Below are 17,964 nucleotides of genomic sequence, written 5' to 3'. Positions count from 1 at the left end.
CCAATCTTTGACAATTATTATAAAGAATGCTATGACATAGGTTATAATTACCCTTATGAAACTTGTCATAGTTATGATGGGATTGCCAAAAACAATTCCCTTAGTATGTAACTTGTTTATCATGTTCAAATTCTTGATAATGATCCTGCTCCAATTACTATTAATGAGAAGAATTCTTCTTATGCCAAAATTAATGATACTTTTATGCATATGAACCATGATAAGAATGCTTTATGTGATAGTTATATTGTTGAGTTTGTTCATGATGCTACTGAAAGTTATTATGAGAGAGGGAAACATGGTTAAATGCATCTTAATAATATTAAGTTTCCCCTCTTTATGTTGAGAATCTTGAAGTTGCGCTTGTGCTGCCTTTCTATGCTTGTTGCATTATGCTTACATGACTTGTTTATTTACAAGATTCCTTTTCATAGGAAGCGGGTTAGGCTTAAACTTGTTTTGAATTTGCTTTTTGATGCTCTCTTTTGCTTCAACTTTTATTTCTTGCGAGTGCATCATTAAATTTACTGAGCCCATCTTAATGGCTATAAAGAAAGCACTTCTTGGGAGATAACCCATGTTTTTATTTTGCTACTGTTATGTTGTGTCTTGGAAGTTGTTACTACTGTAGGAACCTCTCCTTATCTTTATTTTATTGCATTGTTGTGCCAAGTAAAGTCTTTGATAATAAGGTTGATACTACATTTGGATTACTGCGCAGAAACAGATTTCTTGCTGTCACGAATTTGAGTAGCCCCCTCTGTAGGTAACTCAGAAAAATCTGCCAATTTTTGTGTGTGATCCTCAGATATGTACGCAACTTTCATTCGATTTGAGCTTTTTCATCTGAGCAAGATAAGTGCCTCTAAAAAAACGTCTTTACGGACTGCTCTGTCTTGACAGATTCTGCCTTTTATTTCACATTGCCTCTTTTGCTATGTTGAATGAATTTCTTTGTTCCATTAACTTTCAGTAGCTTTGAGCAATGTCCAGAAGTATTAAGAATGATTGTGTCACCTCTGAACATGTGAATTTTTGATTATGCACTAACCCTCTAATGAGTTTGTTTTGAGTTTGGTGTGGAGGAAGTTTTCAAGGGTCAAGAGAGGAGGATGATACAATATGATCAAGAAGAGTGAAAAATCTAAGCTTGGGGATGCCCCCGTGGTTCATCCCTGCATATTTCAATAAGACTCAAGCATCTAAGCTTGGGGATGCCCAAGGCATCCCCTTCTTCATCGACAACTTATGAGGTCACCTCTAGTGAAACTATATTTTTATTTCATCACTTCTTATGTGCTTTACTTGGAGCGTCTGTATGTTTTTATTTTTGTTTTTGTTTGAATAAAATCGGATCCTAGCAATCCATGTGTGGGAGAGAGACACGCTCCGCTTTTTCATATTGAACACTAGTTCTCTTTACTTTTAATGTTCATGGCAAAAGTTAAAAGCTGCTGCATTTATTGCTATTTGGTTGGAAACAGAAAATGCTTCATGTGGTAATTGGTATATTGTCTTGAATAATTTGATACTTGGCAATTGTTTTGCTCAATAGGTCATGTTTAAGCTCTTGCATCATGTACTTTGCACCTATTAATGAAGAATTACCATAAAGCTTGTTGAAATTTGGTTTGCATGATTGGTCTCTCTAAAAGTCTAGATATTTTCTGGTGAAGTGTTTGAACAACAAGGAAGACAGTGTAGAGTCTTATAATGCTTGCAATATGTTCTTATGTAAGTTTTGCTGTACCGGTTCATACTTGTGTTTGCTTCAAACAACCTTGCTAGCCCATGTAGGGATTCGTTGCATAGAAAACAAAAAAATTCCTACCGCGAGAACGCAATCCAAGCCAAGATGCAATCTAGAAGATGGGAGCAACGAGGGGATGAACGAGACTAACCCTTGAAGATTTCCAAAGCCTATAAGAGTAGGCTCTTATTGCTGCGGTAGACGATCACTTGCCGCTTGCAAAAGCGCGTAGAAGATCTTGATCACGGTGCCACAATCGGGCAGCACCTCCGTACTCGGTCACACGTTCGGTGTTGATGAAGACGACGTCTTTCTCCCCGTTCCAGCGGGCAGCAGAATTAGTAGCTCCTCTTTGAATCCGGCAGCACGACGGCGTGGTGGCGGTGGTGGTGGAGATCTCCGGCGGAGCTTCGCTAAGCGTGCGGGAGAAGAGGAGGAGAGAGGGGGCGGCTAGGGTTTGGGAGAGGGGGTGGCCGGCCTCCTTGGGTGCGGCCAAGGTGGGGTGGTTGTGGTGGCCGGCCCCCTCCCCTATGCCCCTCATTATATAGGTGGATCCCCAAGTGTTGGACTACAAGTCTTCGAATAAGACCCCAACACTAGAACCTTCCATGTAGTAGGGAAACCTACCCAAGGTGGGAATCCCACTTGAGGTGGGATTCCCCCCTTCCATGTGGAGGGGTGGCCGGCCCCCTTTGGTGGAGTCCACCTTGGACTCCACCCTCTAGGGTTGGCTGGCCATGGGGAGGTGGAGTCCCTCCGGGACTCCTCCTTCCTTAGTGATTCCTTCCGGACTTTTCTAGAACCTTCTAGAACCTTCCGCAAAATCACCGGATCATTTTAAATCTTATAAAATGACTTCCTATATATGAATCTTATTCTCCGGACCATTCTGGAACTCCTCGTGATGTTCGGGATCCCATCCGGGACTTCGAACAAAACTTCGAACTCCATTCCATATTTCAAGTTCTACCATTTCAACATCAAACCTTAAGTGTGTCACCCTACGGTTCGCGAACTATGTGGACATGGTTGAGTACTCTCTCCGACCAATAACCAATAGCGGGATCTGGAGATCCATAATGGCTCCCACATATTCAACGATGACTTAGTGATCGAATGAACCATTCACATACGATACCAATTCCCTTTGTCACGCGATATTTTACTTGTCCGAGGTTTGATCATCGGTATCACTCTATACCTTGTTCAACCTCGTCTCCTGACAAGTACTCTTTACTCGTACCGTGGTATGTGGTCTCTTATGAACTTATTCATATGCTTGCAAGACTTTAGACGACATTCCACCGAGAGGGCCCAGAGTATATCTATCCGTCATCGGGATGGACAAATCCCACTGTTGATCCATATGCCTCAACTCATACTTTCCGGATACTTAATCCCACCTTTATAACTACCCATTTACGCAGTGGCGTTTGATGTAATCAAAGTACCTTTCTGGTATAAGTGATTTACATGATCTCATGGTCATAAGGATTAGGTAACTATGTATCGAAAGCTTATAGCAAATAACTTAATGACGTGATCTTATGCTACGCTTAATTGGGTGTGTCCATTACATCATTCATACAATGACATAACCTTGTTATTAATAACATCCAATGTTCATGATCACGAAACCATGATCATCTATTAATCAACAAGCTAGTTATACAAGAGGCTTACTAGGGACTCTTTGTTGTTCACATAACACACATGAATCAATGTTTCAGTTAATACAATTATAGCATGGTATGTAAACATTATCATAAACACAAAGATATATTATAATAACCATTTTATTATTGCCTCTTGGGCATATCTCCAACAGTCTCCCACTTGCACTAGAGTCAATAATCTGGTGCTTTATCATGTTTTGCTCACGGGAGAGGTTTTAGTCAACGGATCTGACACGCTCAGAAACGTATGTATTTTGTAATTCATTTGCGTCTCAATGCATCACTCATTTCCAAATGAGTTGGCATTAAATATCTTTGATCTTCTGGTGGAACCTTAATTCCGCGGTCTGAAATAAGTCACTAATATTGTCACATACAATATAGCTTCAAAGTTCTGACACTATCGGAACTACACCAAGTTCTCAAAGAACTTCTTGACTCAACATCCTCAGTCATTTGTCAAAACAATGACATACTCTGCCTTCGTTTGTAGAATCCGTCACAATATTTAGAACTCTTCTAAATCTAACATAGACAACTTCTAGCTCATTGTGCTACCTTTAAAACAACACTTAGTCTAATTTGAGATTGAAATTCTATTTTTATATGTGACAAAACAAATATCGGTGTAATCACCTTACAGCGATTTGTTTTGTCATTTCTCCATACAAAACTATATATATATATCCTTGGTTCTTCTAAAGTAGTCAAGGATACTCTTACTGTCGTCCAATGATCATCTCATGAATCATTCTGGTATATGCTCATAACATTTTAGAGCACAGGACATCTGATTGTGTACATATTATTTGTGATCCATAATCACTCATGTGTTTTTACTCATTGAGTATCAGATACACTCAAGTCTTGTTAAAACTTCACATGACAAGAACATTTTCTTAATATTTCTATATTGAACTATTTCAATATCCATTCTATGTACTTTGACTTAAACTTATTTTGTGTTTCAATCTATCTTCATAAATCTTGACACTAGATATGTTTCAGTCCATATCCTTTCATTGAAATTAATTTCTCAATGAAACCTTTTAATCATCATTTATAACCAACTATATGTCACGTACATAAAGTATTATAAATATGTCTTAGCGCTCCCACTTAATTTCTAGCAAATGCAAGCCTCTTCATCATCTCTGATGAAATCAAAAACTCTTTGACTATTTCATCTGGTGAAGATTCCAACTCCGCGATACTTACTTCATCCAATTGAAGTTCGTATACCTATCTAGTATTCCATGGACCAGCAAAACTCTTGGTTTTATCTTGTATACACCTTTAATACACACTTCTGATAAGTAATGTATTTTGCCATCCTACTAACATATTTCATAAAAGAAATATGTAGTGATTACTAGAATAATCCATATAGACTATAAGCATTGCTACGGAAGATCTAATCTTGTCGTAGTCAACTCTTTGAACTTTGTCGTAAACAACTTTTCGACAAGTCGAGCTTATTCAAGGATATTCCATCCAAGTTTATCAATTTTATATATCCATTTACTTTCAAAAAGTATTCATCTATCTTGGATTTCATGGCGTATAGCCATTTTAACGGAGTCAGGGCCCATCATAACTTCTTTGTTCGTAGTTGGTTTATCATTGTTCAAAATCAATCCTTTGTCCACAAATCATTTATTTGATCACAAAGTAAACCACACCTACAAGGTTCAATAAGTACTTCGATCTCCATGGCTAAAACACTTTGTATTCATGGAAGCCATGATCGTTGTGGCCGCTTCCGGAACCATTTCCGATGCTGCGCTACTCTGATCATTATGCTCAGGTTCATAAACCATATCAAGTTCTATTGTCCTCCCACTCAAATACTTCGCTAGAAAACAATTTCTTGGAAATAAGAAACATTGACAAACACTTTTGTCTTTTATTTCATAGTGGAAAGAATTCCCAATCAATTCTTTGGGATAACCAACAAAGACATTTATCCGTTTTTGGTTGTAAACTCTTAGACCAAAATTTAAAGAAAGGACTATTAGGGTTTATACCCATGCCATAACTTGTATGGTGTCATTTCAACGGATCATGATGATGCTCTATTTAGTGTAAAAGCGGTAGTCTCTAAAGCATAATCCACAAAAATTATAATGGCATTAATATTTTATCTCATCATTGACCCAACAAGGTTTGGATACATCTCTTGGATACTTCATCATCACTATGATACTTCAAGAAATGTGAGTTGTAGAACAATTTCATAACTCTCTTAGATGTTCGCTAAAACTCGTAATTCAAATATTTCTACTATGATCCAATCATAGATATTTGACTTTTCTATTACGATGATTTCCACTTCATGCTGAAATTTATTTGAATCCATTCAAATGTTTCAAACTTCTTCCTTATCGAATATATCCACATATATATACTCAATTCATTGTTTGAAGTTTTCATGAAGTAGAAGAATCTCCCGCACACAACTATGCCCAGTGAACCATATACATCATCATGTATGTTTCCACTAAGTTAGTTGCCCGTTCAAAACTCGGCCTATGAACGGTATTTCAGTCATTCCTTTTAGAAGAGATTTGCAAGCGCCAAATGATTCATAAATCAAATGACTCCAATAATCCATTTGCATGGAGTTTCTTCATGCGTTCCTTTCCAACATGACCTAAATGGCGGTTCCACAAATAAGTGGAATTCAAATCATTTGCCTTACGGTATTTTAGCGTCAGTGTTATGTATGTGTGTTTCACCATTAAAATTTATAATAACTTATCCATCGTACATGGAGTAATGTCATAATTTGAACAACTCATTGTTTTTATTTGACAAGAGCAATAATAACAATTATTAAGTTCTTTATTATAAATTCTAAGGGCTAGATAGAATGCCAACGATGAACATAATAACACTTTATTTTTGTTCCAGACGTGCATTCCTATCATATTCCTTGTTAGTCACTTAGGCCATTGTATTCTTGTATTGCGTTGTTTTGTATGACACTTCATACCAACCAATATGGTACAAATACCCAAGAATTTCATTGTGTGACCAAACGAGGAATACATCCATAACATGTATATCTTTTATATACACCTGAGCTAGACTTTCTAGTCTTTTCTTTCTTTCTGCCAATAATCTTTTGTAGTTTCTCTTTTAGCTTTCCTCATTATTCAGAAAGACACTTCAACATCAATAACTTCTAGGTTTGTTGGTCAAATACCAATAACTTTGAGGTTCTTACTTTGAAGTTGATCATCATATGACAAGTGTTCCGGATTTCACTATTAGTAACCTTGTAATATGATGAACAATTTCACTCATAATTGTATCCATTGTATCATGATAACTTTCTGAGACCATGTATGTACATGCTAGGCTCATAAAGTTTAATCTTAGTATTCGCATGTGCAAATCTGGCTTGCACCCGTTGTATGCACACGTAGAATCTATAACACCCGATCATCATGTGATGCTTCGATACGACGAGTCTTAGCAACGGTGCATACTAAGGATGATAACTTCATGGATATGCGAATATTTACTAGTGCCCCAATAGTTGGAGGATTGTGACGCCTGGCGTCTTCAACCTTCATACATTCCCATAAAACTTATGAGTTTATGTAGTCTCACCAAATTATATTCTATCATCTTGTAATAAGGTCTTAGATATCACACATATCTCATACCTTGATTATTTCTGAAAACTAAATTTTCAGCTCCTTACTTTTCAAACAGATTTGAACGGAGACAAGATAACTTTAGTTACTAATTGAAAACATAGCTCTTTGAATCAACAATGTGAGGTTAACTAAAAGTTTGCAATAGGACTTAAACAATTCTTGATTCTTAACAATACGGTACCAATCCGTAAAGTTTTTTGTCAGATTTTAACAGTATTTCTATCTCAATTACAAGACTAGCGCATAGTAGTAAACGGATCCCAATACTACAAAATTAATTCAAAATACTACTCAGACTAAGTTTATGATAATTAGTTCATGTTTTAATCTAATTACTAATGAACTCCCACTTAATACAACATCCCTCATAGTTGTTAAGTGGTACACGATCCAAATCCACTACACCAAAACCGATCATCACGTGAGATGATGTAGCTTCAATGGTGAACATCAACATGTTGATCATATCATCCATATGACTCGTGTTCAATCTTTCGGTTTCCGTTGTCCCGAGGCCATGTCTGTACATGCTAGGCTCGTCAAGCAAACCCAAGTATTCCGCGTGTGCAACATGGCTTACACCCGTTGTATGTGAACGTTGAGTCTATCACATCCGATCATCACGAGATGCTTCGAAACGACGAACTGTACAACGGTGCATACGAGGGGAGAACACTTTATTATCTTGATATTAAAGCGAGGGATCATCTTATAATGCTACCGTCGTGATCTAAGCAAAATAAGATGCATAAAGGATTAACATCACATGCAATTCATATGTGATATGATATGGCCCTTTTGTCTTTGCGCCTTCGATCTTCATCTCCAAAGCACGGACATGATCTCCATCATCAACGGGCATGATCTCCATCATCGTCGGCGTAGAAGGCCAAGGTCCATGGCGCCGTCTTCATGGTTGTTCACCTCATGTAGCAACTATTACAACTACTTTGAAATACTACTCAACATGAAATTTAAAGACAACCATAAGGCTCCTGCCGGTTGCCACAATACAATAATGATCATCTCATACATATTCATCATCACATTATGGCCATATCACATCACCAAACCCTGCAAAAACAAGTTAGACGTCTCTAATTTTGTTTGCATATTTTACGTGGTTTAGGGTTTTCGAGTAAGATCTAATCTACCTACGAACATGAACCACAACAGTGATACTAGTGTTGTCAATAGAAGAGTAAATTGAATCTTCACTATAGTAGGAGAGACAGACACCCGCAAAGCCTCTTATGCAATACAAGTTGCATGTCGAACGAGGAACAAGTCTCATGAACGCGGTCATGTAAAGTTAGTCCGAGCCGCTTCATACCACTATGCCACAAAGATGCAAAGTACTCAAACTAAAGACAACAAGAGAATCAACGCCCACAAAACCATTGTGTTCTACTCGTGCAACCATCTATGCATAGACATGGCTCTGATACCACTGTAGGGATTCGTTGCATAGAAAACAAAAAATTTCCTACCGCGAGAACGCAATCCAAGCCAAGATGCAATCTAGAAGATGGGAGCAACGAGGGGATGAACGAGACTAGCCCTTGAAGATTTCCAAAGCCTATAAGAGTAGGCTCTTATTGCTGCGGTAGACGATCACTTGCCGCTTGCAAAAGCGCGTAGAAGATCTTGATCACGGTGCCACAATCGGGCAGCACCTCCGTACTCGGTCACACGTTCGGTGTTGATGAAGACGACGTCCTTCTCCCCGTTCCAGCGGGCAGCAGAAGTAGTAGCTCCTCCTTGAATCCGGCAGCACGACGGCGTGGTGGCGGTGGCGGTGGAGATCTCTGGCGGAGCTTCGCTAAGCGTGCGGGAGAAGAGGAGGAGAGAGGGGCGGCTAGGGTTTGGGAGAGGGGGTGGCCGGCCTCCTTGGGTGCGGCCAAGGTGGGGTGGTTGTGGTGGCTGGCCCCCTCCCCTATGCCCCTCATTATATAGGTGGATCCCCAAGTGTTGGACTACAAGTCTTCGAATAAGACCCCAACACTAAAACCTTCCATGTAGTAGGGAAACCTACCCAAGGTGGGAATCCCACTTGAGGTGGGATTCCCCCCTTCCATGTGGAGGGGTGGCCGGCCCCCTTTGGTGGAGTCCACCTTGGACTCCACCCTCTAGGGTTGGCCGGCCATGGGGAGGTGGAGTCCCTCCGGGACTCCTCCTTCCTTAGTGATTCCTTTCGGACTTTTCTAGAACCTTCTAGAACCTTCCGCAAAATCACCGGATCATTTTAAATCTTATAAAATGACTTCCTATATATGAATCTTATTCTCCGGACCATTCCGGAACTCCTCGTGATGTCCGGGATCCCATCCGGGACTTCGAACAAAACTTCGAACTCCATTCCATATTTCAAGTTCTACCATTTCAACATCAAACCTTAAGTGTGTCACCCTACGGTTCGCGAACTATGTGGACATGGTTGAGTACTCTCTCCGACCAATAACCAATAGCGGGATCTGGAGATCCATAATGGCTCCCACATATTCAACGATGACTTAGTGATCGAATGAACCATTCACATACGATACCAATTCCCTTTGTCACGCGATATTTTACTTGTCCGAGGTTTGATCATCGGTATCACTCTATACCTTGTTCAACCTCGTCTCCTGACAAGTACTCTTTACTCGTACCGTGGTATGTGGTCTCTTATGAACTTATTCATATGCTTGCAAGACTTTAGACGACATTCCACCGAGAGGGCCCAGAGTATATCTATCCGTCATCGGGATGGACAAATCCCACTGTTGATCCATATGCCTCAACTCATACTTTCCGGATACTTAATCCCACCTTTATAACCACCCATTTACGCAGTGGCGTTTGATGTAATCAAAGTACCTTTCCGGTATAAGTGATTTACATGATCTCATGGTCATAAGGATTAGGTAACTATGTATCGAAAGCTTATAGCAAATAACTTAATGACGTGATCTTATGCTACGCTTAATTGGGTGTGTCCATTACATCATTCATACAATGACATAACCTTGTTATTAATAACATCCAATGTTCATGATCACGAAACCATGATCATCTATTAATCAACAAGCTAGTTATACAAGAGGCTTACTAGGGACTCTTTGTTGTTCACATAACACACATGTATCAATGTTTCAGTTAATACAATTATAGCATGGTATGTAAACATTATCATAAACACAAAGATATATTATAATAACCATTTTATTATTGCCTCTTCTCGTGCATCCAAAACCTTGAGCCAAAACCCATGCCATTTGTGTCCACCATACATACCTCCTATGTGGTATTTCTCTGCCATTCCAAAGTAAATTGCTTGAGTGCTACCTTTAAAATTTCATTCCTTGTCTTTGCAATATATAGCTCATGGTAAAATAGCTTAAAAACTATTGTGGTAAAGAATATGTCGCTTATGTATCTTATTTCTTATAAGTTGCTTGTTGAGCGGTAACCATGTTTCTGGGGACGCCATCAACTATTACACCTTTGTTGAATATCATGTGAGTTGCTATGCATGTTCGTCTTGTCTGAAGTAAGGGTGATTTATCATGATCAAATGGTTTGAGTATGCATATTGTTAGAGAAGAACATTGGGCCGCTAACTAAAGCCATGTATCATGGTGGAAGTTTCAGTTTGGACATTAATCCTCAATCTCTTATGAGAATATTATCTGTTGTTGTTTAATGCTTATGCATTAAAGAGGAGTCCATTATCTATTTTCTATGTTGTCCCGGTATGGATGTCCTAAGTTGAGATCTATCAAAAACGAGAAATCAAATGCGATCTATCTCCTTGGACCTTTGTACAGGCGGCATAGAGGTACCCCTTTGTGACACTTGGTTGAAACATATGTAATGCAATGATAATCCATGGAAATCCAAGCTAATTAAGATAAGGTGCGAGCACTATTGGTATTCTATGCATGAGGCTTGCAACTTATAGGATGTTTTATGCATAACACATATGAATTATTACTACCGTTGACAAAATTGTTTTTATGTTTTCAAAATAAAAGCTCTAGCACAAAAATAGTAATCCATGCTTGCCTTTGCGAAGGGCCTTTCTTTTACTTTATGTTGAGTCAGTTTACCTACCTCTTTCTATCTTAGAAGCAAACACTTGTGTCAACTGTGTGCATTGATTCTTACATACTTGCTTATTTGCACTCATCATATTACTTTGTGTTGACAATTATCCATGAGATATACATGTTGAAAGTTGAAAGCAACTGCTGAAACTTAAATCTTCCTTTGTGTTGCTTCAAAACCTTCTATTAAGAATCTATTGCTTTATGAGTTAACTCTTATGCAAGACTTATTGATGCTTGTCTTGAAAGTACTATTCATGAAAAGTCTTTGCTATATGATTCAGTTGTTTAGTCATTGTATTTACCATTGCTTTGAATCACCTCATTCATTTCATATGCCTTACAATAGTATTGATCAAGATTATGATAGCATGCCACTTCAGAAATTATCCTTGTTATCGTTTACCTACTCGGGGGCGAGTAGGAACTAAGCTTGGGGATGCTTGATACGTCTCAAACGTATCTATAATTTCTGATGTTCCATGCTAGTTTTATGACAATACCTACATGTTTTATATACACTTTATATCATTTTGATGCATTTTCTGGTACTAGCCTATTAACAAGATTCCGAAGCGCCAGTTCCTGTTTTCTGCTGTTTTTGGTTTCAGAAATCCTACACAGGAAATATTCTCGGAATTGGACGAAACAAAATCCCACGGTCTTATTTTCCACGGAGGCTTCCAGAACACCGAAGAGGAGACGAAGAGGAGCCACGAGGCGGCCACACCCTAGGGGGCGCGGCCCCACCCCTGGCCGCGCCGCCCGATGGGGTGGGCCCCTCGGGACTCCACCGACATCACCCCTTCACCTATATATTCCTCCGTCTCCGAAAACCCTAACACAATCGATGATATTCCACGAAGAGTTCCGTAGCCGCCGCCATTGCGAAGACAAGTTTCGGGGGATAGAAGTCTCTATTCCGGTACGCCGCCGAGACGGGGAATTGCCCCCGGAGTCATCTCCATCGACACCACCGCCATCTTCATCGTCGTTGCTGATTCCCATGATGAGGAGGGAGTAGTTCTCCCAAAAGGCTGAGGGCTCTACCGGTAGCTATGTGGTTCATCTCTCTCTCCCATGGTGTGATCTTTATGTGATCATGAGCTTTGTATCACTATTAATCTATGTGCTACTCTAGTGATGTTATTAAAGTAGTCTATTCCTCATCATTGATGTAAAGTTGACAGTGTGTGCATCATGAAGTACTTGGCGTAGGTTATGATTGTAATCTCTTGTAGATTATGAAGTTAACTATTACTATGATAGTATTGATGTGATCTATTCCCCCTTTCATAGCTATTGGTGACAGTGTGTATGCTATGTTAGTACTCAGTCTAAATTGCAACAGTCTATTATGCACTCTAGAGGTTACTTTAATATGAACTCCGGACGTTGTGGAGCTTGTTTACTCTGGCTTGAGGTGTGCTTTTGTAGCTGATACGTCCAAAACGTATCTACTTTCCCGAACACTTTTGCTATTGTTTTGCCTCTAATTTGTGTATTTTGGATGCAACTAACACGGACTAACGCTGTTTTCAGCAGAACTGTTCTGGTGTCTCGTTTTTGTGCAGAAATCCAACTTTCGGGAAAATCCTCGGAATTTATGCAGAAGGCCCTATTTTCCAAGAATACTGACGGAGCCAGAAGGACAACTCAGGTGGAGGCCCGAGGGCCCCACACCATAGGGCGGCGCGGCCCAGGGGGGGCCCGCGCGGCCATGTGGTGTGGCCCCCTCGGCCGGCCTCCGACGCCCTCCTTCGGACTATTTATCGGCCTCGACCTAAAAACGCACGGGGAGAAGTCGAAGTCGCCAGAAACCCTCCAGAACGCCACCACATCACGAAACTCCGTCGTGGGAGCCAGAAGTCTCCGTTCTGGCACTCCGCCGGGACGGGGAATTGGAGGAGATCATCGCCGCCATCACCGCCAACACCTCTACATCAACCAGCCATGTTTCCCCCATCCATGTGTGAGTAATTCCCCCGCTGTAGGCCGAAGGGGATGGTAGGGATTGGATGAGATTGGTCATGTAATAGCATAAGATTGTTAGGGCATAGTGCCTAGTGTCCGTAATTGGTACTTTGATGATATTGTTGCAACTTGTTATGCTTAATGCTTGTCACTAGGGCCCGAGTGCCATGATCTCAGATCTGAACATGTTATTGTTTCATCAAGATAATCATTGTTTATGGTCTTACCTATAAGTTGTATACACATGTCGCTGTCCGGAACCAATGGCCCCGAAGTGACAAGAATTGGGACAACCGGAGGGGATGGTAGTGATGTGAGGATCACATGTGTTCACGGAGTGTTAATGCTTTGCTTCGGTACTCTATTAAAAGGAGTACCTTAATATCCAGTAGTTTCCCTTGAGGCCCGGCTGCCACCGGCTGGTAGGACAAAAGATGTTGTGCAAGTTTCTCATTGCGAGCACGCACGACTATATATGGAACACATGCCTATTGATTGCTTTGCACTTGGACACCGTTTTATTATTATCTGCAAATGCCCTGCTATGATTGTTACATGAGTTTCTCTCATCCATGCAACGCCCGTCATCCATCCCCATGCCTACAGTATTTTAATCCTGCTGTTTACTAAAATCACTACTGCTGTTTCTGTTACTCTACTGCTGTTATTTCACTACTGCTACTGCTATAAAACTGTTATTACTGATAAACTCTTGCGAGCAAGTCTGTTTCCAGGTGCAGCTGAATTGACAACTCCGCTTTTAAGGCTTCCAAGTGTTCTTTGTCTCCCCTTGTGTCGAATCAATAAATTGGGTTTTACTTCCCTCGAAGACTGTTGCGATCCCCTATACTTGTGGGTAATCAAGACTATTTTCTGGCGCCGTTGCCGGGGAGCATAGCTTTATTTGGAAGTTCACTTGGATTAATATTGTTCGCTGCAAATTCTCCATCATGGGTAAACCTCGCGATACTAAGGTCGCCATATTACCATCCACTACAAGAAAAGGTACAATTCTGAATACCTCCGCTACACTTGATTCACCATCTGTGATTGATAAACTTGTTTCACCGCCGCATGCTTCAAATGCGGGTACTTCTGCTGAATCTGCAAACTCTCATAATATTGATAATATTTCTGCTGTGCTTGATGATAGTGGTTCATTGGGATCCTTTCTAGATGCTACGGTTGCTAGGTCTAGACAAATTGAAAATACTGAAACTCCTAATGCTACTACACCTGTTAATTCACCTGAACTTGATTATTTTAGTGATGATCCTGATGAAGATTATGTGGAGCTTAATGATGATTTTATTGAAAAATGCAATGCTACTACTGATGCAAGAAAAATTAAAAAGTTGCTTGCAGAACATGCTGTTAGATATAAACTGTCTCCTGATCCTAAGTTTGCCACATCTCCTATAAACATTAAGGATAAAGATTATGATTTTTCTCTTGATTTATCTCATATAGCTATTGTTGAGAAAACACCCTTTTGTGGTACTGAAAAAGAAAGTGCTGTTGAACACATGATTGAGTTATCTACTCTAAGTAGCTTGTTTTCTGATGATGTCAAGATGCGAACTTACTTTGTTGCTAAAATCTTTCCATTCTCATTAAAGGATGACGCTAAAACTTGGTATAATAGTTTGCCACCTAATTCTATTAAAAGTCCAAAAGAATTGCTTGATGTTTTCTTCCGTAAATACTTTCCTGCTAGTGCTCAACATATAGCTTTGCAGAGAATTTATAATTTTGACCAGGAAGATGGAGAGAAATTGCCTGAGGCTTGGGCGAGATTTTGCTCTCTTATTAGAGCTCAGCCTGATCATGATTTGGAAAAGCATGATTTACTTGATATATTTTATAGTGGACTAACCATTGAGTCTAGGGCATACCTGGATAGTTGTGCTGGTTGCGTTTTCAGGAAAAGAACTCCAGACGACGCTGAAGAACTATTGGCTAAAATAAGCCGGAATCATGATGATTGGACTACGCCTGAACCAACTCCAACGCCAATATTGAAGAAGAGGGGTTTAATTAAATTGAATGATGAAGATATGAGGGAAGCCAAGAAGTCTCTCAAGGAGAAAGGTATTAAATCTGAAGATGTGAAGAATCTTCCTCCCATAGAAGATATATGTGAGATAATTCCCCCTTCATCCATGATTGAGGTAAATTCCCTTCAACGCTTTACTAGGGAAGATATTCCGTATTCAAAACCTCCTGCACAATGCTTAGATGAGTTTGATAATTATATTGTTAAGCAAGAAAATTTTAATATGAGAGTAGAGAATCATTTAATGGAAAATTCTCGAGCTATTAGTGAATTGCATGATATTGTAGAGAGAACCTCCAATGATGTTAAGATGCCTGTTAAACATTTTCATATGATTCAAACTCAAATTGATCAACTCACTAAAGTGCAAAATGACTTGTTAGGGAATAATTCTAAAGAGAAACATGCTTATGAAGTAACAACTAGAGGTGGTGTCTCTACCCAGGATCCTCTATATCCTGAAGGGCATCCCAAAAGAATTGAACAAGATTCTCAACGCATTGAACCTAGTGCTCCTTCTAAGAAGAAAAAGAAGAAGAAACATAAAAATGTTGTAGAATCCTCTGAATCTGCTAATGATCCTAATAGTATTTCTATTTCTGATGCTGAAACTGAAAGTGGTAATGAACATGATAAAGATAATGATAAGAATGATACTCCTGATAAAGAAGAGGTTGAAGAAGAACCTGAAAAGCATGCTAAAAATAAAAAGTACACTAAAGAAGATTTTATTGCTGAGAAACATGGTAATGAAAGAGAACCTTGGGTGCAAAAGCAAATGCCTTTTCCTGCTAAGAAATTAAAATCAAAGGAAGAAGAACACTATAATAAATTTTGCGATTGGATGAAACCTTTATTCTTGCAAATCCCTTTGACTGATGCTATTAAATTGCCACCTTATTCAAAGTATATGAAAGATATTGTTACTAACAAAAGGAAAATCCCCAATGAGGAAATTTCCACTATGCTTGCTAATTACTCTTTTAATGGCAAAGTGCCAAAGAAGTTGGGCGATCCAGGTATACCTACTATTCCTTGTTCTATTAAGAATAATTATGTTAAAACTGCTCTATGTGACTTGGGAGCCGGTGTTAGTGTTATGCCTTTTTCTCTTTATAAGAGACTTTATTTAGATAAGTTGATACCTACTGATATATCTTTGCAAATGGCTAATAAATCTACTGCTATTCCTGTTGGTATATGTGAGGATGTTCCTGTTCAAGTTACTACTAACTGCTTGATATTAACTGATTTTGTTGTGTTGGAAATGCCTGAAGATGATAATATGTCTATTATTCTTGGGAGACCTTTTCTTAACACCGCAGGGGCTATTATTGATTGCAATAAAGGAAAGGTTACTTTCAATGTTGATGATAGGGAGCATACCGTTTATTTCCCCAAGAAGATTGATAAAGTATGTGGAGTCAATACTATTTTTAATGTGAGAACTATCAAAGTGGGAACTATTGATTGTCCTATATATGAGCCTAAGGAAGAATATCAAACTCTCGTGATTGGATCCATATCAATACAATTCAAGGTAACATGATTGATTTGAGGTTTATTTCTTCTTATGCTATGTAAAATTTATTTGGTGGCAAGACTTGATCAACCTTGTTAACGAGTACTTTTTATATGCATAGAGGAGGTAAACAACATCTCTTTCTTCCTCCACTTGCTCTAGTTGCTGTAGCACTTTTAATTTGCAAAGTTCCTTAGTTAATTGGAGATTTCAAAAAATTTCCTGGCCAGTAATAATAAACTTAATACCCAGAAATGTGCATTTTTCAAAGTCTTCAAAAATTCACAAAAATTATACCGTTGGTCCTATTTTTCGACGAGGCACCTGGGAGCACCAGAGGATGAACTGTGGGGCACCACAGGGTGCCACACCACAGGCCGGCGCGGCCAAGGAGGGGGGCGCGCCACCCTGTGGTGTGGGCCCCTCCTTGCCCCACCATCTCATCTCTTTCTCCCAGCATCTTCTCTCTCCCGAAAAAACTCGCACCAGGTTCCTCTCACTCGCGTTTTTGCTCAAGAGCTCCAGATTTCTCGATCTCTTTGCTCAGCCCAGATTTCTGTCTGAGATTTGGCATATTTGCTCTTCGGTATGTGACTCCTCCGCCTATCCAAGTAGAATTTTGTTTGGTTGAGTATATCTTGAATATTTTGCTGCTGTAGGTAACATGTTTAGTGAGGTTGCATGCTTGTTCTAAGTGGTAGAAACTAGTTTTGATGCATGATTAGTACTCTAGCAAGTTCCTATGGTAGTTTCCCTCATTTATATGTCACCAAATCAAATTTTATATTATTTGTTGAAAATTTCAGAAAATGGAATGGAGTAGATATCAACTTAACCAACAAGAATTGGAGGTCCAACAAGTTATGAGAGTGAATCGTGAAGAGGGAGTATACCCCTCTTACTACCCGTGCGCGGATTTCATGAGAAGCGCGGGAATATTGGAAGATGTTCGGAGTCTAATTTCTCGAGCAGGGCTGAGTGATTTTGTTGAAGGAGAGCCAAGACAATATGCAAAATTAACCATGTCTTTTGTGCAGGACTTTAAGTTCAATTGGTCGCGATCTAACCCCACGGTTCAGTATAAAATTTACAATAAAGCTGTCAACTTGCCATTCAGTGATTTTTGTGCAGCAATTAGAGTACCGCAATGGGGATCATGCGAGAAGATAAGGGGATCGCCACAAGAACTCTTAAGCCTCTTCAAGATGATTTGCTATGGAAGGAGTTTCT

This window comes from Lolium perenne, chromosome 3 (genome assembly GCF_019359855.2).
Source record: "Lolium perenne isolate Kyuss_39 chromosome 3, Kyuss_2.0, whole genome shotgun sequence".
NCBI classification, from domain to species: domain Eukaryota; kingdom Viridiplantae; phylum Streptophyta; class Magnoliopsida; order Poales; family Poaceae; genus Lolium; species Lolium perenne.
This window is presented reverse-complemented; position numbering follows the sequence as displayed.